This window comes from Sus scrofa, chromosome 4, assembly GCF_054392235.1.
Source record: "Sus scrofa isolate SSC_HxYL_T2T_F1_AM1 chromosome 4, Sscrofa_HxYL_maternal_Yorkshire_Landrace_v2.0, whole genome shotgun sequence".
Taxonomy (NCBI): Eukaryota; Metazoa; Chordata; class Mammalia; order Artiodactyla; family Suidae; genus Sus; species Sus scrofa.
Genome location: NC_139386.1, coordinates 4,416,866 through 4,442,091, shown reverse-complemented (window position 1 = coordinate 4,442,091; position 25,226 = coordinate 4,416,866). Strand labels below are relative to the sequence as shown.

Genomic DNA, 25,226 nt, shown 5'->3' with positions numbered 1-25,226 from the left:
CCTTGCTCAGTGGGTTAACGATCCGGCATTGCCGTGAGCTGTGGTGTAGGTGGCAGATGCGGCTCGGATCCCGCGTTGCTGTGGCTCTGGCGTAGGCCAGTGGCTACAGCTCCGATTCAACCCCTAGCCTGGGAACCTCCATATGCCGCGGGAGAGGCCCAAAGAAATAGCAAAAAGACAAAAAAAAAAAATGTACCTTGATCCTATAACCCTGCCTCTTAAGATCCTTCAGGGATGGTTCTAGACTTCCAGAATGCACTCCAAACTCCAATACCTGGCATTCAGAGCCAGCTGAGATCTGATTCTGATTCAACATGAACCCATTTGGCAAGCAATACTAACTTCCTGTACTTCCCAGAACGCTCCAGGCTCTAAAGTACCTCCATGCATTTGTGGTCATCATTCACACCTACGTCTGCATGTTGCTTCTATGTGACGCATGCTCAGATCCACCTACAAGTCCATCACCCCCTCCTCTGAGCTGCCTCTGAACCCCACAAATGCTTTGAAAATGCACTCAGAGCTTTGGGGTCTAACTATTTACATCACAATGCATTCCCCACAATAGATGGAGGAGTCTTTGAAGAAAGTTCTCCATTTGCTCCCTGAATAGCAAAAACAATCCTCAGAAAGAAGAACAAAACTCGGAGGAATCAAGCTCCTCCAATTTCAAACTATACCACAAAGCTACAGTCACCAAAACAGCAAGTTACTGGCACCAAAGCAGGCACATAGATCAGTGGGACAGAATAGAGACACCTCAAAGGAACTCACACCTCTATGGACAGTTGAATCTACAATGAATCTAATTAAATGGGGAGGCTTTGAAGAATGTTCTTAAGAAAAGGTCTGTTGGAGTTCCTGTCGTGGCGCAGTGGTTAACGAATCCGACTAGGAACCATGAGGTTGAGGGTTCAGTCCCTGCCTTTGCTCAGTGGGTTAACAATCTGGCGTTGCTGTGAGCTGTGGTGAAGGTCACAGATGCGGCTCGGATCCCGCATTGCTGTGGCTGTGGCGTAGGCCGGCAGCTGCAGCTCCGATTTGACCCCTAGCCTGGGAACCTCCGTATGCTGCAGGAGCGGCCCAAGAAATAGCAAAAAGCCAAAGAAAATAAAAAATAAAAATAAATAAATTTAAAAATATATATATATATAAGGTCTGTATATGTCTTTCTCTATCCAATCCATAACACTGCATCTGGAACACAGAGATGTTTGATACAGCTTGAAAGAGACTTGGGGTTGATATTCTTCTCATGCATTTGTCTTGCCCTGCCAACCAAAAGGTTGTTTTAAATATCTTTGCAGAGCTCCCCCTGTGGTGCAACGGGATTGGTGGCCTCTCTGCCACACCAGGACACAGGTTCAGTGGGTTAAAGGATCCAGTGGTGCTGCACCTGTGGCATAGGTTGCAACTGTGACCTCGGATCTGATCCCCAGCCTGGAAACTCCATATGGCCTGGATCAGCCAAAAAACAAACACCCTAAGCCTTCGCCCTAGACCCCAGAGAGATAAATAAATGAATATCTTTGCACTTAGGATAAGTGTTCAATTTCTAGGTTGAATTGGACTAAGAGAGGAAGTAAGGTTCACCCTTGAGCCAGGTTGCTGGACAAAGGGTTGAGAGGGTCACGGAGTGAAGGCCTTGGGTTGGGTCTTGGAGGGAAGCCCCTCTCAATAGCACAGGACAGATTTTTACTTTGCACATTCTTCTCTCATTGCTTTACTGGAGCATATGCAGCTGTGTTCTCACTAAGCACCAGGCACCATTCTAAACTTTTTACATAGTAACTCCTTCATCTTCACAACAACCCCAGGATAACCCTCTTATGAGGAAACAGGCAGCGTTGCAGAACTTCACAGAAATCACACAACTAAAGGGGGCTGAGCCTGGTGGAGCCTGGATTTGAACAGTCAGTCCCGGCTCTTCACCACTGTACCACACTGCCTCTATGCTGTTATCACAGGGCTTCCATTATCTCTGTGCTTTGTATTTAATTTTTTCTTTTTTGTCTTTTCTAGGGCCGCACCCGCAGCATACAGAGGTTCCCAGGCTAGGGGTCTAATGGGAGCTAAAGCTACTAGCCTACGCCACAGCCATAACAACGCAGGATCCGAGCCTCATCTGCGACCTACACCACCGCTCTCGGCAATGCCAGATCCTTAACCCACTGAGCTAGGCCAGGGATCGAACCCACAACCTCATGGTTCCTAGTTGGATTTGTTAACCACTGAGCCACTTCGGGAACTCCCTGTATTTGTAACTTTGTAGGGATCCTACTATCACCATCTAATGCAGTATTCTCAACCTCGGCATTATTGACATTTGGAGCCAGATGATTCTGTTTCTCGGCTGAGCCTGAAACACACAGAAGCTCCCAGGCCAGGGATCGAACCCACACCACAGCTGGAACCAGAGCCACAGCAGTGACAATGCCAGATCCTTAACCCAGTGAGCCACCAGGGAACACCCCAAGATGATTCTCTGTTGTGAGGGTTGCCCTGTACCTTAGAGGACATTCAATACCCTCCCTGACCTCTGCCCTCTAGATGCCAGTAGCACCCTCTCCCTCCCCTGCCTCCCTCAATTGTGACAAACCAAACAGAGCTCCAGACATTGACACATGTCCCAGGGTTAGGGGCTGGGGGGAAAAAATTGTCCTGTATTGAGAACCACTGATCCAGAAAGATACTCACGGTAAATTTTGTAACAAGTGATCATGAATGTAAATTGAAATTCACACCAAATTCCTGATATATATATATTTTAAACTAGACCAGTATTTGCTAGGTATGAGCTGATCAACCGTGTTTGACTCAAAGACAGGGTGAGCAAAGGCTTTCTTCCAATCAAGGCATCTGCGTGGCCTTTCCTTCTTGTTCTCTCGTATTTCCGTTAGAAGCACATCTATCTTTAATCCGTGTACATATATGTCACAGGGGTTGTTTCAAGAGGTCTGACCAATTTGTGAGGATCGGTTCAGTTAAAACATTTATGATCGTAATTCAATTAACTAGGCACAGACACGCTGTCGTGTCTCCCGTCACACTGAATGGAGAGAACCACTGTCAAGTTCTGCTCGCCATGTGGTCCTCACGCCCATCCTGCAGCATCATGCAGGGCAGGTGCTCGTCAAGACGTGGACTGGGGGCATCATCATCCATTGTCGTATTTGGTATTAATGAAACAAACTTTTTCTTTTTTTTTTTTTTGCTCTTTTTGTCTTTTTGGGGGGGGCCGCACCTGCAGCATATGGAGGTTCCCAGGCTAGGGGGTCCAATCGAAGCTCTAGCTGCCCAGTCTACACCACAGCCACAGCAACGAGGGATCTAAGCCATGTCTGCGACCTACACCACAGCTCATGGCAACGCCAGATCCTCAACCCACTGAGCAAGGCCAGGGATCAAACCTGCAACCTCATGGTTCCTAGTTGGATTGGATAACCACTGCGCCACGACGCGAACTCTGAAACAACCTTTTTAAAGATCGAGTTCAGTGTAACTGGATACTTTCATATACTCCGGCTCTACATTCTAAAATATGGATCATCCTGTGCCTGCCACCTCCCAGCCTGGAGAGCTACAGTTTTTTAAAGAATCAACGAGGGACCCATTAGAATCAAAGGGACCCAACTTCAGCCACTTTCCACCTGGGCGACTCAGTACGCAGTACATAACCTGCCTCGTCTGCAGGTTCACAGGAGTATTAAATACATGCCAGGAAAGGCTCTAACATCTGGACAGTGATCAATAACGGTAGCTGCTGTCATTCGTTCTGATTCTCTGCAAGCACCAAACTGCCTTTGCCAGCCCTCCTTGTGGCCAATGGGGACCTCAGGACGGAGTTCTCGCCAAGTCAGATAGGCAGAAGTGATGTGTTACTTGCTGTTCCACACACACGCACACAACCTTTCTTCTATCCGTGCAACTGAAAACAAAAAAATGAATGAGCAGAAGCGAAATTGGCCATTTTCAAAACGGAGGTGGACCAGAACGGTGAGACTGCCAGTGAAGCTCCCGAGGGTGGCTACCTGACCTGCCTCGATCTCTGATGGGGCAAAAACTAACTTCTTTAATCCCTGAGATTTCAAAGGTTATCTGTTTACATGGCATTGAGTCGCTGACTTCCGCTTCCGTGAGCAGAGACACGCGGCTTTCCAAACCACCAGACAATCACCTCAAAAGACACACCAACAATCCGCGTGGCCACACCGGGAGGTAGGTATGAGCAGTGGTGGGGAAGAAGGAGGCAGAGACGGGACCAGTGAGAGCTCAAGCAGGTTTAGCCACCAACAGAGTGGCCAGGAGCACTGAGCAGAGAGACCTCAGGCTCCTCCCCCCACCCCCCCAGCTTAAGGAGCAGCTAGTTATATAGGAATAGAGGTAGTTTCTATTTTTAGCACAGGTTCATGATAGAGCAAGAAACAAAGATACAAGTTTTGTTATCACAATTTGTTTCTCCAGCTATTTTTGCCTGAAAGCTTTGTGTTTCATTTTGGGGCAGTTACCACCTAACAGCAAGTGCTATTATTGTCCTTTTTTTTTTTTTTCCCAGCTAAGGAAAGCAGGCACAGCTAGCCCTAGCCTTGGAGGGATAAAAAGTACACAACCTAAAAACTGAAAATTATGTTTTAGGAGTTCCCATTGTGTCTCAGCAGGTTAAGAACCTGACAAGTATCCATAAGGATGCAAGTCTGATCCCTGGCCTCACTCAGTGGGTTAAGGATCTGGCATTGCCATGAGCTGTGGTGCAGGTCATAGACACGGTTCAGATCCAGTTTTGCTGTGGCTGTGGTGTAGGCTGGCAGCTGCAGCTCTGATTCAACCCCTAGCCTGGGATCTTCCGTATTCCACGGGTGTGGCCCTAAAAAAAAAAAAAGGAAAGCTAGTCTCAAGCTCTATGCCAAGAGCTTCTACTCTGTTGGTTCAAAATCTTGGGAGCTTTCCAGGGTGAAATCTGAACCTGGCTCCTTGAAAGAGAAGGAGACCAAAGAAAGAGGCAGCCCCTCCGGATTGGCAGGTGGCTGCTGTAATAAGCCGAGGACTTACCTAGGAAGCTTGTCCTGAGCAGCTGCAGGCCAAGTACACCTCTGCACATGCCAGCCCCAGGCTCCACAGTTTACAGAGCGGCCTCAAGGTGGTTCAGGCACAGATACCCCTCCAGACATCACACTGCGTTCTCACCTCACATCCTCACATCCTCACATCCTCACATCCTCGCAAAAGGCTCCCAAGGTAGCGAAGGTGGGCGGAGCTTACACCCCAAGGATAGGGGGAGGGGCCAGGAGCTCTGGTGGCCCCGGTGGGTTCCGCTCTGGGTCAATGCGGTCACGTCCCCTCCATTACCTCCTCCAACACCCTCCGAGACGTCCCAAGAATGGTTTTGCCATGAATGATGGAATGGATTTGTGCTGACTTATCACACTTAATGATGCTCATTATTTACTGCTGAGGAAAGCTCCATTCACTACCCCAAAAAGAAGTTAGTTCGTAACCAATAAATCATTAGTGTCTTTAAAGAATTCAGCAGCTTGGAAAAAAGGCGCGGGAGTGGGGGCGGAGGAGTGGGGGTGGACAACCCTATTGAGTTGATGGTGAGTCTGAGGACATCAACAAAGAAACACTCCTGCTAGGTGGTGGGGATACTATCAGCATGCCACCAAGCAGACCCAATGGGCTGGTCTCAGGACAGACCCCTCCCCCATACCCTCTGCTTTAGCCCCCTCTCTGAAGTATCTAGATAATAGTATCAGATGTATATTTCCTGAGTTTTTCAGATGCTAAAACCACCACCAAATGGAAGAAATTAACTACTTGATGATTCGGGGCAAGTAGCCTCCAGACCTGCTGGTGCCTAAGGATTGATCCATCAGCCAGAGAACTGTGCTCCAGCTGATCCCAGCCCCTGGGGCGCCCCTCCTTCACCTGGCCTTTAGGAATGCTTTGCAGACACGCTTTGGGGAATTCCGGGGAGTTTTGAGCAGGACCCACCATGCTCCTTGCATGGCCCTGCAATAAAAATTTCTTTACTCCAAACTTCATTTCAGTTTGGCCTCACTGTGCATCAGGCACACAAACTTGTGTCCTGTAACAAAGGATATTTATATCTATAAAGGATTTTTTATATATATGTATATATATTTACATATATATATAATTTCAAGTTGGTGAATCATTAAATTAAATGACTACCATAGTGCTTTAGGGACAAGTCCTTCCTTTTATAAAGAACGCAGCCTTGGGCATTGGCCAGGACCGGCTCACTTCTGGTAATCAAGTGTCTGGGACTTGAGCGTCGTTCCTGTCTGCAGAAACGCCAGGCCCGGTTCCAAGCCTTCCCTTGGTGAGTAATAAAGGGAAGAATCTGCCCTGAGCCGTCTCTGAGTCTCGCTCCCTCCTCTGTGAAGTAGGATGTGGGTGTAGACTCTAGCGGGAGGGTCCTGGGGATGAAAGACACCAGGGCGTGCAGGTGTCCAGCGTGGACCTGACACCTCGTGGGCCCCCAGGGTTAGCGCACGTTCGTGTGGCCGGGGCACAGTGAGGCCAAGCAAACCGAAACATCAGAGTTTGGAGCAGAAGAACGTTGACTGCAGGCTTTTTTGCTGAACCCCACAAAAAGCCCCAAACTCCTGGAACAAACTTATAAAGCATTTTTAAAAGCCAGGTGAGGGAGGTGGGTGGCAGGGCAAGTGACCAGCTTCGGAAACTTTCTCGGACTGACTGATGGTGAGGTCACAGGGCGGGGTCCCAGGGGTGAACCCTCTCCATCCTTAGGCTCCAGGACACCTGGGGGCTGTGTGCTCATGGTCATCAAGCAGTTAACACCTTCCTTTGGGGTGGGGGGTGATTTTCACATTTGCAAAACTACTCAGGAAATGCGCATAGATGCCATTACCCAGGCCCATCTTAGAGGAGCTGAAGCAGAGGATTTGGGGGAGGGCCTGCACCTGGAAGGCCCCACAGGGTCCTGCTCCGTTACACCAGTAGGTCTCAGGCCCCCTACTCTCCAAATCCTGCAACCAAGCAGCCAGCTGGGCGCTGTGAACCTTTCCCAGAGTAGACCCCCACTCAGTCCTCCACCTGCCTTTTGTCAATAGAAAACTTTAGTCCAAGAATCAAATGAGGAATCTCCCTGTTGTGGCTCCAGCAGTAATGAACACAACTAGGATCCTTGAAGACTCGGGTTCGATCCCTAGCCTCGCTCAGTGGGTTAAGGATCCGGTGTTGCCGTGCGCTGTGGTCTAGGTTGCAGATATGGCTTGGATCTGGAGTGGCTGTGGCTGTGGCATAGGCCAGTAGCTGTAGCTCCGATTCGACCCTTAGCCTGGACCCATATGTCCAGGGTGCGGCCCTAAAAAGAAAAAAGAAAAAAAAAATAGAATTGATTGAATCAGAGAAATGAGAAAATACAGAGAAAAAGGAAAAGAGTCAAGCAAGACAAAATAATCGTAGTTTAGCCATTCAACAAAGTCAAGGACTTTTGATTTCTTCCGCTAGGGCTACAGACAATATTCTGAGCCCTGACCTCGAAGCTGTTTTGCAGGTGCTGAAGCCCCCACCAGGTGGAAAAAATGAACTGCATGCTGCCCACCAGCACGTAGACCCCAGACCGGTTGGAACCGGAAGATAGAGGACCCTGACTCCCAGTGACCTCACCACCGACCTATCAGAAGATTGTCCGTGAGCTGACCACGCCCTGCTCCTTGAGGGCCCCCCCGCCCCCCGCCGGACACAGTTCTTGAGGCAGTGGCCTGCTGTGTTCCCTCCGTGCCCAGCAATTAAAGCTACATTCTTCTATTCTCTCCAACTCTCTCTGCATTTCTATGCAGCATCAGGGTACGGAGGCAGCCGAGATTTTGGCATCACTCCTGCAGTCTTGTGTTGCCTCCACAGGCACAAGTAGCTTGGGGCTCACCCTGATTCTCAGGTGCCCTTTAGGGGGTGTACAAGGCGCAGGAGCCAGGCGATAATATCCTGAGGATAATACAGTCAAGGAGCCACGAGTCTTGCTTCCATTTCTAGAATCTGCTAATAGCCAGCTGAGTGATCTTGGGAAAATTGCTTTGACGCTCGGAGCCTCCATTTCCTCATCCTTACAATGAACAGACTGTCCAGGAAGAGCTCCGAGTTCCTGCTGTGGCTCCGGTTCTCCGAATGCTGGGATGCCGCTTGGATCTCTGGCCCGGCACAGTGGGTTAAGGATGCAGCGTTGCCACAGCTGCGGCTCGGATCTGATCCCAGCCTGGGAACTCCATAGGCTGCAGGGCAGCCAAAAAAAGAAAAAAACCAAAAACCCTCAGGATCTTTAAAAATAAAAATAAAAATTTTTTTCCAGAGCACGAAAGTCCTTCTTAATTTTAGTAATTGTGGGTCTCTGGGACCTGGGCTCCATTCCCTCTGCGCCTCTGGTGGCTCATGTGAAAAAGTGCAAGTTCAACACAAAACACAGCTCGGTATATTCCTTACTTTTGTATCAGCGTTTTCTTCCTTAATTTAATGTATTTCCTATTGTCCTAGGGGTTTTTTCATTATGAAATAGATTAAACAGATTACGTTTTATGTATAAATATTTTATATACAGACAGATATACTATACACACAGAGAGTGAACACACTTACACATGTTCATTAAAAATAATTTTTTGTTGCTTATGAAGGAGCATGATAATGTGAGAAAATAGAATGTGTACATGTATGTGTAACTGGGTTTCCATGCTGTACAGCAGAAAAAAAATTGTACTGGGGAAATAACTATTAAAAAATAATAGTAATAATAAAAGATTTTTTCTTTAATTTTTAATTGGATTCAATCAATTCAGTTTAAGGAAAAGACGATTGTCCATACTTTTGAAGTGTCATATATGTCCTTTTCTAATCTTGATTCCATTCTCTTGGCTTTATTCCCCTGGTTGGTGTTATTCTGAATTTTGTGTTATTAAGCCCCATGTTTTCTTTGTTATATTAAAATAAAGATACATTCTTTAGTTATTTGGATAAAAGGAATTAAATTACAGGTATTCTTCTGAGACCTGTTTTCTCGCTTTTTTTTTAACGGTCATGCCCATGGCATGTGAAAATTCCCTGGCCAGGAATCAAATCTGAGCCTCAGCTGCAGCCATGTTGGGTCCTTAACCCACTGTACCATAGCAGGAACTCTCTCATATTTTTGAGAGTGAATCAGGTTGACTTGGGTAGCTGTAAATTCATTCATTTCTATTCCTGCATAATATTCCATTTACGAATACAGCAGAACTCAAAGAATTCTACTTTTTTTAACGGTTTAAGGGATGTTTGGGGTGTTCCCTCTGTGTGTATATATGTGCACAATTTCCAAGGAGGATACTCTGAATATTCATCCACTCATGAATACTCATGAATATTCAGGTATGCATCTCCCGGTACACCTGTGCCAGTTTTTCTTCCTATTTAGAAGGACAACTGCCGAGTTATAGAGTACATGTGTTCCAATTTACTGGGTAGAACCACATTATTCTCCAAAACAAGCACTTCATTTCATTCATGTCAGCAGCAAACATGAGTTTCCATGGCTGCCTAGCTTTCTAGCACCTGGAAGATCAGACTCTGATTTTGCCCGTGTGATGGATGGGAAATGGCATCTCATTCCAAACAGGTTTTAATTTGCACATTTCTGATTACTAATGAGGTTCAGATCTCTCAACACGTCTGTTGGGCATTCACCTTTCCTGTTCTCCAAAGTGCTCGTTCTTTGGCTGATTTTTATTGTTGGATCATTTAGCTCATTTATCTTTTTTCTCCTAGGTTTGTACGAATTCTTCGTAGCATTTTTTAGGTTTTGTGGGTTCAGATGTGATCTCACAGCTTGTGGGTGTTGTGTAGCAGCATGTCCGCAGTGTGTTTTAAGGAGTAAACATTTTACCTAAGTTTACCCACTTTCTCTTTATCTTTACTGTTGTTGATGCTTTTTAGAAACACTTCTCTATTTTGAAGGCATGAAGACCCTCTGCTATATTGTTATTTCTTAAATTTTAAGTCTTTACTTTTTTACGCTTAAGTCTTTCATTCAGTTTCCTCTCACTGTTCATTGTCCTGGCCGCTTCCCTCCCCCGAGTTACCCTCAGTGCCAGCTCTGTTACAGACCAGGCTGTCCCCGCGGAGGGGCCAGGCTCCGAAGTCTCTATTTGGCTCCACTGATATGGTTTTTTCCCCCTCTATCAACAGCAAGCCACTGTTGATCTCACTACAGTTTTACAATGAAATTTTCTATCCTGTAGGCTAGTGCCACACACCTGTACTTCTTCAGGAGTAAATCAGCTTTTCTTGACAGCACAGGGCTGTAGGAGTATGGAAGGAACGGGACCACAGCTTTTTTGTTCTTTCGTCTCTTTAGGGCCGTGCCAATGGCACACGGAGTTTCCCAGGCTAGGGGTCTAATCGGAGCTGCAGCCACCGGCCTATCCCAGAGCCACAGCAATGCCAGATCCGAGCTGCATTTGCGACCTACACCACAGCTCATGGCAGCGCCGGATCCCCAACCCACTCAGCAAGGCCAGGGATCAAACCTGAAACCTCAGGGTTCCTAGTCTGACTCGCTTTTGCTGCATCACTAGGGGAATTTACAAAGTTTCTTTTTTATTTAAATTTTAGAGAAGGTGTCTGTTAAGCTTTGCGACATCACCATTTAGATTTTTCATGGAATTATGCTGAATCCACAGAGCACTTTGGAGTCACTGATATATTTATGAGAATGAGTCTCACTTATTTCAGTCTTCCCATGCAATACAATTTTATAATTTTCTACATAAACTGCTTGCAAGTGTTGTTAGCTTTAGACCTAGGTACCATCTATACATATGTAACTAGTTTCAGTGTATCACTTTGAAAGTCACATTTTCTAACTGGGTAGAAAGAAACGGGATGGATCAGAGCATTGTTTGTTGAAGAGATCCCTGTAAAAATCTTCTGCGCATTCTAATAATGTGTCTAAAGATTCTTTTGGCTTCTGAATAGAAGAACTTGTGTTATCTACGAATAATGATAGTTGTAATTTTTACTTTTCATATTTTATACAAACTATTTCTCTTTCACATCATAGTTCCCTGGCTGAGCTCTCCCTGCAGAACACAGAGGGGAAGGAGGGATAGGGAGTGATCTTGCTTTGATCTTTATTCTAAAGAGAACGCTTTGTAACAATTCAGTGTTGTGGACATTGTCCCCTTATTTTATCTGTAGGTACTCACTAGTGATCATTTTAGTAAGTTCTTGCTACTCGTGTGATACTAAACTTTCAAAGTAATGACTAGGTATTGAAATTTTATCTAATATTCTTTTCTAGGTCTATTAAGATAAGGAAGTGATCGTTCTTCTTACTTCCGTCGCTAGAATAGATTACACTAAAGTGTCCTATAATGTTGATGTGAATTTGCATTCCTGCAATAAACCCCACTTGTCACAATGTACCATCTCTTTCTGTATACTCTCCTCTTCAGGCTGCCAATGTTTCATTTACAGTTGTTTCCTTATGCTCATTAACGAGATATGAATATTATTTTCCTTTACTCTGTCAATTTTGGTTGTCGAATCAAGGGTACACCGCCCTCGTAAAATAAGGTGTGTGGTCTCTTCTGTTTTTTCACTTCTTTGAAAGCATTTATATGATATTAACAATAATCTGTTTCTTGAATATTTAACAACTGTAGAAATATTAGGGGGGTGTCGAATTTTCTCTTTGTGGGAAGAGTTTCAATTATTGATTCTGTTGCTGGATGGACGAGAGAATTACTGGGGGGAGCCCCAAGGGTGGAGGAGAAAGGTTTGTTCACAATTGAGCCTGTTCATAAACTGAGAGGGAAGAAGCATCAAAGGTGAGACTGCAGATAAGCAAGACAAAGGAAGGAAACCCCATCCCCAGAGGTCCACATGCCACGGGGCAGCCAAGAATAACGAGAGACAGACAGAGAGACAGAGAGACAGAAAGACAGAGAGACAGAGAGAGACAGAGGTAAAGGAAGGGAGGAAGGAACGAAGGAAGAAAGGAAGGAAGAGAGGGAGAAAGAAAGAGAGAAGAAAAAAGAGAAAGAAAGAGAAGGAGAGAAAGAGAGAGAGAGAAAGAAAGAGAGAAAAAGAAAGGAAGGGATGAAGGAAGAAAGGAAGGAAGGAAGCAAGGAAGGAAGGAAGCAAGGAAGGAAGGAAGAGAAATGAAGAAAGAGCAAGTCTGAATTTATGCCGGTCAAGTTAGCCTTTCCAAGTTTCGGGCTGGGTTAAGGATAGGATCAACCCTGGTGATGGGTGATTGGAGGAAAATCAATCCTCGGGACTTGCGGGGAGGGAAATAGGAGGAGACTTGCAGGTAAGAGAAAGCTCTGAAAAGCCCCATCTGCTGAGATAACCTTCCTAGACTCTGCCCTCACCATCCCCCCAGCGGAGCGTCAGCGAATTTGCGTACATTCTGTAATTTAATCCTCGCCCGCATCCCGAGATGGGCCCTGACTTCATCTCCGATTTGCAGTTGGAGAGCGGATGCTCCACTAGGACATCCGTCAGATGGGGTCTGAATGCAGGTCTTTCCGATCCCCAAATCTTTTCCAACACTGTTACAGAGACCAAGAAGTCGGAGGAGTCATTTCTGGGACATTGAAATCTCACAGTAATAGCAGGACTTTGGGTGGAGAGAGAGTGTTTGAGCCAACAAACGCCAGGGCGAGGCGAGGAGGGAAAAACAGTTGCCATAAATTTCAAGAACCCCCAGGACCTGTGACTTCTCATTTATCGAATTAAAGTGGATTCTTTGAAAATGGGTGGTGGCGGGGCTTTGCGGTGTTGATGGACGCTGGGCAAGGCGTGGCGACCTTGGGGTCTATGAAGGCAGCCTCACCAGCAGGGTCACACAGGTACGGTTTAAGTCCCCTCCTCCTCCGTCTCTCCTTTCCTCCAAAACAGACAGGCCTCCTGCTCTGATTCTTGAAGCCACCACTTCCCAACACAAGAACTCAGGGAGGCATTTCACACTTCCTATCTTTCTTTTTTAAATCTTTGATCATGATTTTTTATTCCATTTTTATTCACTTTGAGGAAGTGTTGCCTGCTTTTTTCACATCTGTCCTGATCTCTGCGGCCACCCCAGTAGTTAGACTTTATCATCCCCGTTTTATAGCCAACAACACTTAAGCACGGAGTTTGAGGTTTGAACAACGGCTTGCAATTGTAGTCTCCTTGGGGGAAGAGAAATCATTTACTGTGTAAATTTGTTTGTTTGTTTTTGTTTTGCTTTTCATGGCCATGAATATGGAAGTTTCCAGGCTAGGGGTCAAATCCCTGCCAGCCTGTGCCACGGCAACGTGGGATCTGAGCCTTGTCTGTGACCTACACTGCAGTTCATGACAACACCGGATCCTTAACCCACTGAGCAAGGCCAGGGCTCAAACCCACATCCCCATGGATACTAGCCAGATTCTTAACCCACTGAGCCCCAATGGGAACACCCTATTGTATGATTTTTGGTTTTTTTGGGGTTTTTTTGTCTTTTTGCCATTTCTTGGGCAGCTCCCGCGGCATATGGAAGTTCCCAGGCTAGGGGTCTAATTGGACCTGAAGCCGCTGGCCTACACCAGGGCCACAGCAACACTGGATCCAAACCGCGTCTGCAACCTACACCACAGCTCATGGCAACGCCGGATCGTTAACCCACTGAGCAAGGGCAGGGATCGAACCCACAACCTCATGGTTCCTAGTCAGATTCGTTAACCACTGCGCCACGACGGGAACTCCCTGTATGATTTTTGTATCCATGTTCTCCTCTTGATTTTGTTCTCGCCAAGACCTCCTGGAGGAGACAAGTCCTGTGATCCATGTTGGCAGAGCAAGAGTGGTCTGCCATCCAAGCCTCATAACCTATGGGTGCTACCTCCAGGACAAAGCCCTGACTCCTTGCCTTGTTCTTCTGTGAACTTTGCAAAAGGGTCATGGTGCGTCTTCCAGAATCAGAGACCAAGGGCCAATCTCCCAGCTGGAATGTCAGGCAACCCTGGTGAATTTCATCAGTTTGGCTCAGGGCGCCAGGAAGACCTTGCTGAGCCTGGCACTCCTTGGGGCTCCCTTGTTCAAAGTCATCTTGATTTTAAGGAACAGCAGCGGGACCACCAAGGGTCCTGCAGAAATCAGACACAAGTCAGGACAGTGAATGCCAAGGCACCCCGTCCTAGATGCTGAGCAGCGGGCCCTGCCCTTGTGCTGAATCGCCTGCATTCAATTCCAGTTTAGCCATTAGCCATAGGCTCTTGAGTAGGCTCCGATCTCTCTCCCCCTCAGTATCTCCATTTCTCAAAATATTCCTACTCACATGCTATCACCGATATGAGGAATCTAAGACACGACACAAATGAACCTACCTACAAAAGAGAAGCAGACCCACAGACACAGGGAACAGACTTGTGGTTGCCGAGGGCAGAGGGTGTGGGGGAGGGAAGGACTGAAATTTGGGGGTTAGCAGATGCCAACTCTTATATATAGGATGGATTAAACACCACACTCTCACTGTGTACCACGGAGATCTATATTCAATACCCCGTGGTAAACGATCATGGAAAAGAACGTGGAAAAGAATATACACACGTATAACTGAGTCGCTTTGCCGTTCAGCAGAAATGAACACAACACTGTAAACCGACTACATCTCAATACATCGTTTTAAAAAATAAAAACATATATTCCTCCTCTAGAGGACCGTTGTGAAAAAAAAAAAAAAAAAGATCCCCAAACATAAGCATTCTGTAATTGTTACTTACAATAATGCTCATCGTGATTCTTATTGTTACTTAAACACAGGTGAACCCCGAGACCCAGGGAATTCAAGAGAATGTCCAAGTTCCCACACTGAGCCCGAAACCGCTCTTCTGTTGGTTTTGTTTTGTTTTAACCAAGCTCAGCCTCCTCCTTCCCTCCTGAGGATGAATGGGGGTAAGTAACACGGGCGGGTACTGCATTCATCAGTCATAACCAAGGGCCTCTGACCTGGTGGCTTAAACCCCAGGCATTTATTTTCTCTCCACACTGGAGGCCAGATGCCCTAGATCAAGGCATTCGAGGTGCTGACGTCTCCCAGGGCCTCTCTTTGGCAGGTAGATGGCTGTGGTCCCCGTGTGTCTCCTTAGGTCTCCCTCTGCACAGGTGCTCTCATCGCCTCTTCTTACAGAGACTATGGGATTAGCACCCATGCTAGTGATCTCATTTTAATCTGCGTCCTTAAAGAGCTCATCTCCAAATAGACTCACATTCTGAGGCACTGGGGGATTAAGCCTTCAACATATGGGTTTTGGAAAGGCATGATGCAACCCGTAATAGATGCCTCTTACAGACTCTGACATAGAGAAGATGCTTAGAGAAATAACAAGTATCCTCTTCAGCTTCTGTTAGTACTGTACCTCCACCCTTGGCAACCATAAGTACAGAGAGCCCAGTGTTGGGAAAGACCACAGATTCATGCAACAAACCTCAGTCCCCTTCTCAAGCTGTCCCCTGATAACCCAGCCGGGATGAAAGCGCTCTGACTCAGCTGTTCTTTCCCTGAGCCACCCTGCCCATTCGCCGTCCGAGTGAAGGTGTGAAGCACGATGCAGTGAGCTCACAGGTAACCTCTTCCCACGATAGCAAGATGCCGTCCCCGTGTTGGTGTAGTAGCACAAACTGGGGAAAACCTTTTAATGTCCAGCCATACAAGGGGCTGGTTGAATAAAATAAAAGATAATAAGCTATTAATCAGTCATTACATTTAGGCTCTAAAGGGATTGTAAAATAAAGGAAAATATTCCATTACATGGAAAAATCAATTTCATGAGTTCTATGTTGGGATTCCATCTTTGTACAGAACTAATAAAAAATAACACCCTGAAAGTGTATAAAACCAAGATAGGCTCTGGGAGTTGGGATTTCAGCTGATTTTAACGCCCTCCCCTGTGTTTTGCTAAGCTTTCTAAATATCCGATAAGAAACCTTTCTTCCATACAGAACAGACTCGTGGTTGCCAAGGGGGTGGGGGGGGGAATGGGAGGGATGGGGCGTTTGGGGTTAGTAGATGCAAACTATTCCATTTAGAAGGGAGAAGCAATGAGGTCCTGCTGTCCAGCACAGGGAACTGTATCCAGTCTCTTGGGAGAAGCCAAGCTGGAAGACAATATAAGTTAAAAAAGGTACATGTATGTAGGACTGGGTCACTTTGCTGTACAGCAGAAATTGGCACAAAAGTTTACATCAATTATACCTTAATTTTAAAAAGTAGAAAAAGAGAAATTCTTTCTTTTTCTTTTTTTTTCTTTTTTTTTTTTTTAGGGCCGTATTGGCCACACATGGAAGTTCCCAGGATAGAGGTCAAATCAGAGCTGCAGCTGCTGGCCTATATCACAGCCACAGCAAAGCCAGATCCTTAACCCACTGAGTGAGGCCGGGGATTGAACCCTTATCCTCACAGATACTAGTTGCATTTGTTACCACTGAGCCACAGCAGGAACTCCAAAAATTTCTCCTTTATGTCATTAGGCAAAAATAAACATGGTTTAATTTTTTTAATTTTTTTTTATTATTTTATTTTATTTATTTATTTTGTCTTTTTGCTATTTCTTTGGGCCGCTCCCGCGGCATATGGAGGTTCCCAGGCTAGGGGTCCAATCGGAGCTGTAGCCACCGGCCTACGCCAGAGCCACAGCAACGCGGGATCCGAGCCGCGTCTGCCACCTACACCACAGCTCTCAGCAACGCCGGATCGTTAACTTACTGAGCAAGGGCAGGGACCGAACCCGCAACCTCATTGTTCCTAGTCGGGGTCGTTAACCACTTCGCCACGACGGGAACTCCAACATGGTTTAATTTTTAAAATCACGTTAATTAAAACAACCCGAAATTTTGAATATTAGACTTTTGTGTATTTTACTAGTTGCCCATTCATCTATCTTTCCATCCATCCATCCAACATCCATTCATTCACTCACCTATTTTTCCTTCTATTCATCCATCCTTCCATCCATCCATCCATCCACTCATCTTTCCTTCTATTCATCCACCCTAGGGGAAAAAAAAAACCACCTCACTACTTTGGCCTTACTCCTAGAAACCCTTGGGACATAACAGAAGCCACTGGCAAGGCTAGAAATATGCTGATTCAGAAGCAGGAGGTGCTGGGCTATGGAGTGGTGCGTTTCTTCCCATCTCGCTCTGCCTCACGTGGAGATCGAAGTGCACTTCACAAAATGAACCAGGAGCACCTGCTTGTCGGCTCTGGCCCAGCAGATCGTGCAGAAGCAGCCAAGAGCAGACCAGGAGAGGCAGGTGTGGAGCCAGTGGGCCACAGCACACTGAGCAAGCAAAGGACCAAGACGACTTCTAGGTCAGACTCTGTGCGGAGACCCAGGAAACAGTGGACATCAATGGATAGCAAGGTTGTTGCACGAGTGGGAGCACATGTGCATCAAGCCCCTTCCACCTCTCAGACCCCCGGGCCTCCCTGAGCAACCCTCTCATTCACACCGAGGAGAAACGAAGATCAGGGAGGCCGTGTACCCCGAGGCCCCGGGCAGCCGGGCTCTGACCGCACCCCCCTCCTCTCTCCCCGGGAGCCCACCGTGGACTCTGATGTCCTACTCACTGGCTCGGTGACCCCCAGGGCACTGCTCCCACCCGTCCTCGGGTACAGCCTCTGTGAGTGGGACGATGGCCTCAGCCTGGCCTGCCCTTCTGACTTCTTTTCAGCCAAAGAAGGACGAATGGATGTGGAAACCCATTCCAAGCTTCCACACCTCATGTGTGTGACCTGGGATTTTCCGTATCCGAGCAGGTTTCATGCTTGCCCCCTTTAGTTGGCAGAAACCTGAGCCCTTCCACAAACAACCACAGCAGGAACTCCCAAAATTTCTCCTTTTCACATAAACCCATCTTCGGAAGCTGTAAAGGCTCCCAGATAAGACGTTGACGTCTACACGAAAATGCATCCCATCCCTCTGATGTGAAAATAATCTACCAACTTCCTACATAAAGGATTCTTTTCATTTAAAAGGAGAAGAAATCTTAATAATAGATGATTGGTTTATGAATATGAAAATTATGTATTCGTTGCATAACCAACCGTTTAATTGACACATCGCTGCAGCTCTCGTGGAGTGTGTAGAGCAGATTTGAAACCACATGACTGCTTGTTCCAACGCTTCTGGTCGAAAACAAGAGGCCCGCTCTTCAGCTCAGGGTATAAGGGAATTGCAGATTCAAATCTGCCATTACTCATTAAGCACCTTCTGTTTGCAAAGAGAGACTGCTGCCGAGCTTCGGAAGATCTCCCTATTGTGAAGCTCAAAAATGAGATTAGTGCACAGATTATTCTAATTATAATTTCGATTAAATTCTGCAGGATAAAGGACAGTTCGCAGGGATGCAAACAGAAAAAAACAAATAAATTTTAGGAATCAACTGTGAGGAGGCCCCATTGTGAACACTGATCTTTTCCATGTATTAGAACATTTTCCTTTCCTTTATTTATTTATTTATTATGTTGTCTTTTTGTCTTTTTAGGGCTGCACCCGTGGCATATGGAGGTTCCCAGGCTAGGGGTCGAATCCGAGCTACTACAGCTGCCGGCCTACACCACAGCCCCAGATCCGAGCCACATCTCTGACCTACAGCACAGCTCACGGCAATGTTGGGTCCTTAACCCACTGAGCGAGGCCAGGGGTGGAACCCGCAACCTCATGATTCCTAGTCGGATTCATTTCCGATGCACCACGATGGGAACTCCTCCTTTACTTTAAAATACCTTTAGAGTGTAAGTTTAATAGCTGATTAATAGCTTATTATCTGTTATCCAATCAGTCCCCTGTATTGTTGCATATTAAAGTGTTTTCCCCAAGAGTTCCCTGAGTTATGCCTCAGTGGGTTAAGTACCCAATGCAGTGTCCGTGAGGATTCTGTTTCAACCTCTGGCCTTGATCAATGGGTTAAGGATCCTGCATTGTTGCAAAGTGCAGCATTGGTGGCAGGTGCAGCTGTGATCCAGTGTTGCTGTGGCCTTGGCGTATGCTTTAGCTGTAGCTCCGATTTGACCCCTTGCCTGGGAACATCCACATGCCACAGGTGCAGCCCTAAAATGAAAAAGGAATAAAAAAGAATCAACTATGAACAAGCACTTTATTTATGTATTTATGTATGTGGCTGTGCCTCCAGCGTGTGAAAGTTCCTGGGCCTGGGATAGAACCCGTGCCACAGAGATGACTTGAGCCATAGCAATGACCATGCCAGATTCTTAACCCACGAGGCCACTGGGGAACTCCGACAAGTCCTTTCAACAGATACTCTGATTTACTTCTGAGCACTGTACTGCCTGACAGGTACCACTCGCTCTGCCTTACACATGAGACACTAAGCCCCCAGCAAGACGAGATGGGTTCATCTTCCCTGAACAGAACACACACTGCAGAGTCAAGAACAGAAATGATCATATCAAACTGATACACAGTATGAACGTATTAGTGATGCCCAACCTCAGGCGTGGACGTGGGAGTGGCTTCTTGCGTTTCTAGTAACTTCACAGCTCCCGTTTTACGGTGCAAGTGATCAGAAGGAAATGCCAGTGTGTGTGTGTGTGTGTGTGTGTGTGTGTGTGTGTGTGTCCCAGAGTAGGTACAGAGTCCCAGGAGATGGACCACCAGTGGCCCGTCATTGCACCAGTTTTAGCAGATTCACACTATTCATACGTATTAAACAATTTTACAGGCATCAACATGAAACTACTAAATTCTTTGAAGTCGAGTGATGAATTGGAAAACCAAAATAATCCATTTGTAAGGAAAAAGCCTTTCCTTTTGGCAGTCTCCTCGGTAAAGTGCTGCGTCAGGTTTCCTGATGTGGCTCAGCAAAATAAAAACCTGACATGGTATCCCTGAGGACACGGGTTCGATCCCTGCCCTCCCTTAGTGGGTTAAGGATGCAGCGTTGCCGTGAGCTGTGGTGTAGGTCGCAGACCCAGCTCAGATCTGGCGTTGCTGTGGCTTGGTGTAGGCTGGCAGCTGCTGCTCCAATTCAACCCCTAGCCTGGGTACCTCCATATGCCGTGGGTGCGGCCCTAAAAATTTTTTTTTAAATTGCTGTCTCAAGACCAGGTAACCAGGTTGGGGGACACTTTTCTTTAAATGCTCCTTTATTTTAAGTCTCATGAACCTCCCCTGCTTTGCCATTGATCAACCCGGACTTACCCCTGCTCCCTCCACAGGTAAAAATACCCCTTCTCTGCCTCCTGCAACAAGGGCCACTTACTCTATCTGCATTTCTGTGATGAAAAGAAGCACATTCAAGAGATTCTTTTGCAGAACAATGAAGATCTGATTCAAGTGATTTTTCTGATCATTGTTGGGAAGTCACTGATGACCTTGCTTAAAAAGCAAAACAATAGGCCCCTCTTAAGTCCCCATCTTCAGGGTAGCCAGGAAGATTCAGACTTGCCAATAAATAAAACCCCAACCTCAAAAAAAATTTGAACAATTTAAAAAGCAAGAAAACAAAATTCCCTGCCGTACTTGGCGTCCTCTGCAATAGTCAAAAGTCATTACTGCAAAAGTGCCTAGACTTAAAACAATTGAAGAAAAATAAAAATAACAATGCAAATACATACAATGGAATATAGTGGCCCATAGAACTGGGAAGGCGCAGGATGAAGATAATCCCAGATAAAGCTTAATTCCAACTTGGTTCTGCTTCTCACTGCTCAATCACATTCATCAGAGAAACTTTCCCCGTGGGGCGGGCCAAAGGGTTCCCAGGAAATCCAGCCTGAAATACGCTGTCTGCAACAGAAAGGAAACTGCTTAGCGTTCTGCAGGGTGATCAGATGGCCACTTGTGACCGAAAGTTTTTTTTTCTATAGACAGAAACAGTTGGCCTCACTGCTGCAGGAAGCCGGGCAGTGGGCAGGAAATGTCACGGAGGAAGTTCCGGTTTGAAACGAGGCCAGATAAATGAAAACATGGATAAATCCCCGCAGATAACGAAATAATCCTCGGAGGCACTTGTTACACAGAGCCCCACTGTGACGCTGGAAGGAGGCTCCGGACTCTCTTGGCCTTATTTTCAAGGTTGGGGTATGTTTTTCTAATCAAATATAATGTTGCAACAGAGAACTCAAGAACCATGAAAGGTAATGAGAGAGGAAATTGCTGAACGCAGAAACATAAGCTTTTATGCTCTTTTGTCGGGAAACTTTATTTACTTTCTTTTTCTTTTCTTTTCTTTCTTTAAATGAGAGTTGCAATGTTTATTTCAGGTTCTCTCTTGGTTTTCTTTGTTTTTTTTTTTCGTTTTCGCCACACAAGCAGCATGTGGGAATTCCTGGGCCAGGGATTGAACCTACGCCACGCAGCAGCAATCAGAGCCTCAGCAGCGAGAACGCGGGAGCCTCAGCCTGCTAGGCCATCAGAGAACTCCCCTTTTATTTACTTTCTGTGGGCTACTCCTAATACTAGGAATAATTCTTTCAAACATTGTTTAATGTCCTCTAGGTCAATAAAATCTTAGGCTTCGAGATTGTCTTCCTTTCTAGGAAGAAATAATTTACATTTCTTTTGTGCAAAAACCATTTGTACATTCTCCTGTATAGAAACACTTCTTTTATACCAAAAACGTGTTAATGTTAGCATCTAGACGTTAATCAGTACGGAATGGGAAGTCACAGAAAGCATCCTTGGGGGCACCTGTTAGACAATTTTCCAGTATGATATTGAAAAGATGCGCCATCAGTCTTTGCTTATTTCTGTTTTCTTTTTTTTCCTTTTTTTTTTTTTTTTTTTTTTTTGGTGGCACCCAGGGCACATGAATGTTCCTGGGCCAGGGATCGAATCCAAGTCACAGCTGTGATCCGAGCTGCTGCAGAGATAATGCTGGATCCTTAACCTGCTGAGCCACAGCAGGAACTCCCTTTGCTTATTTCTTTTCTTTTCTTCTCTTTTCTTTTTTCTTTTCTTTTCTTTTTTGTGTGTCTAGAGCCGCACCCTGGGCATATGGAGGTTACCAGGCTGGGGTTGAATCAGAGCTACAGCCACCAGCTTACACCCGAGCCACAGCAACGCCATATCCGAGCCGCACCTGTGACCTACACCACGGTTCACACCAATGCCAGATCCTTAACCCACTGAGCGGGGATGGGGATCGAACCCTCAACCTCATGGTTCCTGGTCGGGTTCGTGAACCACTGCGCCAGGACGGGAACTCACTTTTGCTTATTTCTTGGTGTTGGGAAATTGGTTTCTTAATATAACTCTGGTTTGGATGAGCTTGAACTGACAGTTGGATTAGGCCAGAACTTCCCTTGAAATCTATCCAGACAGTTGTAACTGCTAGCTTTAATGGGTCCTTATTCTGCCATGTGTTCCTTTAATTCTCTGAGAAAATACAAGTAAATTTAGAATAACAAGGTTAGGAAACTCACCTCCCTGCTATTATTTCTAACCAGGTGCCTACCTATTACTCTCTTTGTCCATATTTGCAAAGAATGCTCTTCAATTAAGCTGCTTCGTGCTGTGAATGAGAATAGAAGCCCCGTGACATCATTTACCAGCCCCTCTAGTTCTCTGAATAATGACTGGTCCAATCCCTGCTTGGTTGCTTCTTGTCCAGTTTTCCTTTGAGAACAAGAGCGAGTCGTGGCTGTGTTTCCACACAATGGAGGAAGCGAGACATGCCCAGTTATCCCAACCCGTTGAGCTAAAAGGAAAGCAATAATTGAGTAGGAAGTCGGGCGTGTTTCAGCAGACAGGGTACAAACAGGCCTCCTTAGCAGTCATACTCCCCCCCAACCATTTACTCGATGGAGTCTCTCTAGTGAGTCGCATAGTCAGAGATCATGCTGTTCGTGACATGTGAGTCAGTTCAACATCTATTTCCTCAGGAACAGATTCCAGGGAAATTGTTGCTGCATTTTCTGTGGAATGAGATTTTGACTTCATTTGGACAGACCCAGCTGTCCTCTTAGCTCCATTCTTTTTTTTTTTTAACGGCACCTGCGGCATGCAGAAGTTCCCCAGGCCAGGAATCAAACCTGTGCCATCGCAGTGACAACACCAGGTCCTTAACCCCCTGAGCCGCCGGGGAACTCTCGGCTCTACTCTTCCCCAGCGATGGCACGAGGGCAGATGTCTGTCCTTCCTCTCCCTGCTTCGCCCAACAGAGAGAACGATGCTGACATTCCAGGTGGTCCTGAGGATCAGAGGAACTTGTCTGTGCGCGGCATGCTGTCCAACAACCAGCAGGGTCTCTGTAAACACCCCCCCACCCCTCTTCCTTTCCTTCTAAGAGGTCCCGTGCTAGACGATTGGGGGTTCAGAGAGGGAAGGATATGGATGCAGACTATGGTGAGAGATGTCCTCCAAATTCTCCTTGGAGTGCTTGTCAAAATGTGAACCAGGAGTTCCAGCTGTGGCTCAGCAGGTTAAGAATCCAATATAGTGTCCGTGAGGATGTGGGTTTGATCCCTGGCCTCGGTCAGTGGATTAAGGATCTGGCGTTGCTGCAAGCTGTAACTAGGATCTGGCGTGGCTGTGGCTGTGTAGGCTGGCAGCTGCAGCTCTGATTCAACTCCTAGCCTGGGAACCTCCATAGGCCGCAGGTGCAGCCCTAAAAACAAAACAAAACAAAACAAAAAAGATGTGAATGTGTCCCATCCCAGGCTCCCTGAATTAGACTCTCCAGAGCAGAGGGTGGAGTTGAGGGATGCTACACACTTCATGGAAGAGAGACTCTTTGGTCTCTGAGCTAAAGACATGTCATTCACAGCCTTAGACCTGGAGGGAACCTGGACAGCTGATGTTTCAACCACACCTGTGCGTTCCCTTTGCAGGGCTGTTTCTTCAAGCAAATCTCTATCAGAAGCCGAATAGGAGAAACTGGTGAAGCCGAGACTCAAACTGGTTTGAGTCAGAGAGTGAGTGAGAGTATCTGTGTGTATGGGACAGTCGGAGCTCCTGATCAGCTTTCTACTCCATTGCTTTTTCTTTTTTTCTTTTTGTGGCAGAATCCAAGCCATATGGAAGTTCCCAAACTAGGGGTTGAATCAGAGCTGCAGGTGGCAGGCACACTCCACAGCCAAGGCAAAGCCAAATCCGAGGCGCTTCTGAGACCTACATACACGGCAGCTTGCGGCAATGCTGGATCCTTAACCCACCGAGCCAGGGCAGGGATCGAACCGAGTCCTCATGGATATTAGTGGGGCTCACACCCTGCTGAGCCGCAGCAGAAGCTCCCAGAATAGTCTCTTTGTCTCCCTCAGACTCACTCACCATCCCTGTGGTCTTTATAAAAAAACAGGACAGACAACGTCCCTTCCCCGCTCGGAACCTCCCAAGGACTTCCCATAACACCAGGAATGAAATCCCTGAATCGCCTACCAGGCCTAGAAGGCTGCGCGGGGCTGGGCGAGCACAGTGTCTGGTACGTAACAGATGATCGTCAACCATCTACCAAACGGTGTGGAGGGAATGACGCGCTTGAACGAGATTATTTCCAGATATGATATTTGAGAGTCCACATTTTTCCTGGTTCTCCCTTCCCACTCCCAACTTGTGTGTGTGGAGAAGAGGGGGACATCATTTGATGGAGGAAGCTGTCCAAGGATGGGCCTCGCTCCGTGGGTTAAGGATCCGGTGTTGCTGGGGGCTGTGGTGTAGGTCGAAGATGCAGCTTGGATCCCACGTGGCTGTGCGTGTGGTGTAGGCCGGCAGCTGCAGCCCCGATTCGACCCCTTAGCCTGGGAACCTCCATATGCCGCAGGTGCGGCCCTGAAAAAACAAAACAAAAACAAAGAAATAGGCTATCTTTGGGTAGTACAGTGAGTCAGAGGACAAACCCAGGTCAGAGGGCAAAGGGGTTTCGAAAGGAGAAGCAGGAAAAAAAAAAAAAAAAGGATAGGAAAGAAGAGAAAATAAATTAAATAAATACATAAAATAAAGACAAGTCCAAGGGGGATAGAGAGGAAGTTTTTTTCATTTTTTATTTTTATTTTTTTGTCTTTTTGCTATTTCTTGGGCCGCTCACGCGGCATAGGCATATGGAGGTTCCCAGGCTAGGGGTCGAATCGGAGCTGTAGCCACCGGCCTACGCCAGAGCCACAGCAACGCGGGATCCGAGTCGCGTCTGTAACCTACACCACAGCTCACGGCAACGCCGGATTGTCAACCCACTGAGCAAGGGCAGGGACCGAACCCGCAACCTCATGGTTCCTAGTCGGATTC

The 25,226-nt window shown here is 46.6% G+C and overlaps 1 protein-coding gene across 2 annotated transcripts in view; it reads right to left on the bottom strand.

Annotated features, from left to right (window-relative positions):
- Window positions 1–5,685, bottom strand: part of FAM135B (family with sequence similarity 135 member B) — a 292,392-nt gene extending 286,707 nt beyond the window's left edge. The window contains exon 1 of one of the 2 annotated variants that reach the window (XM_085021007.1): window positions 5,050–5,685. The gene's annotated coding sequence lies outside the window, so the exon portion shown is untranslated. The remainder of the gene's footprint in view (window positions 1–5,049) is intronic. The other variant, XM_085021010.1, reaches the window with a different exon arrangement.
- Between the last annotated feature and the right edge of the window lie 19,541 nt (window positions 5,686–25,226).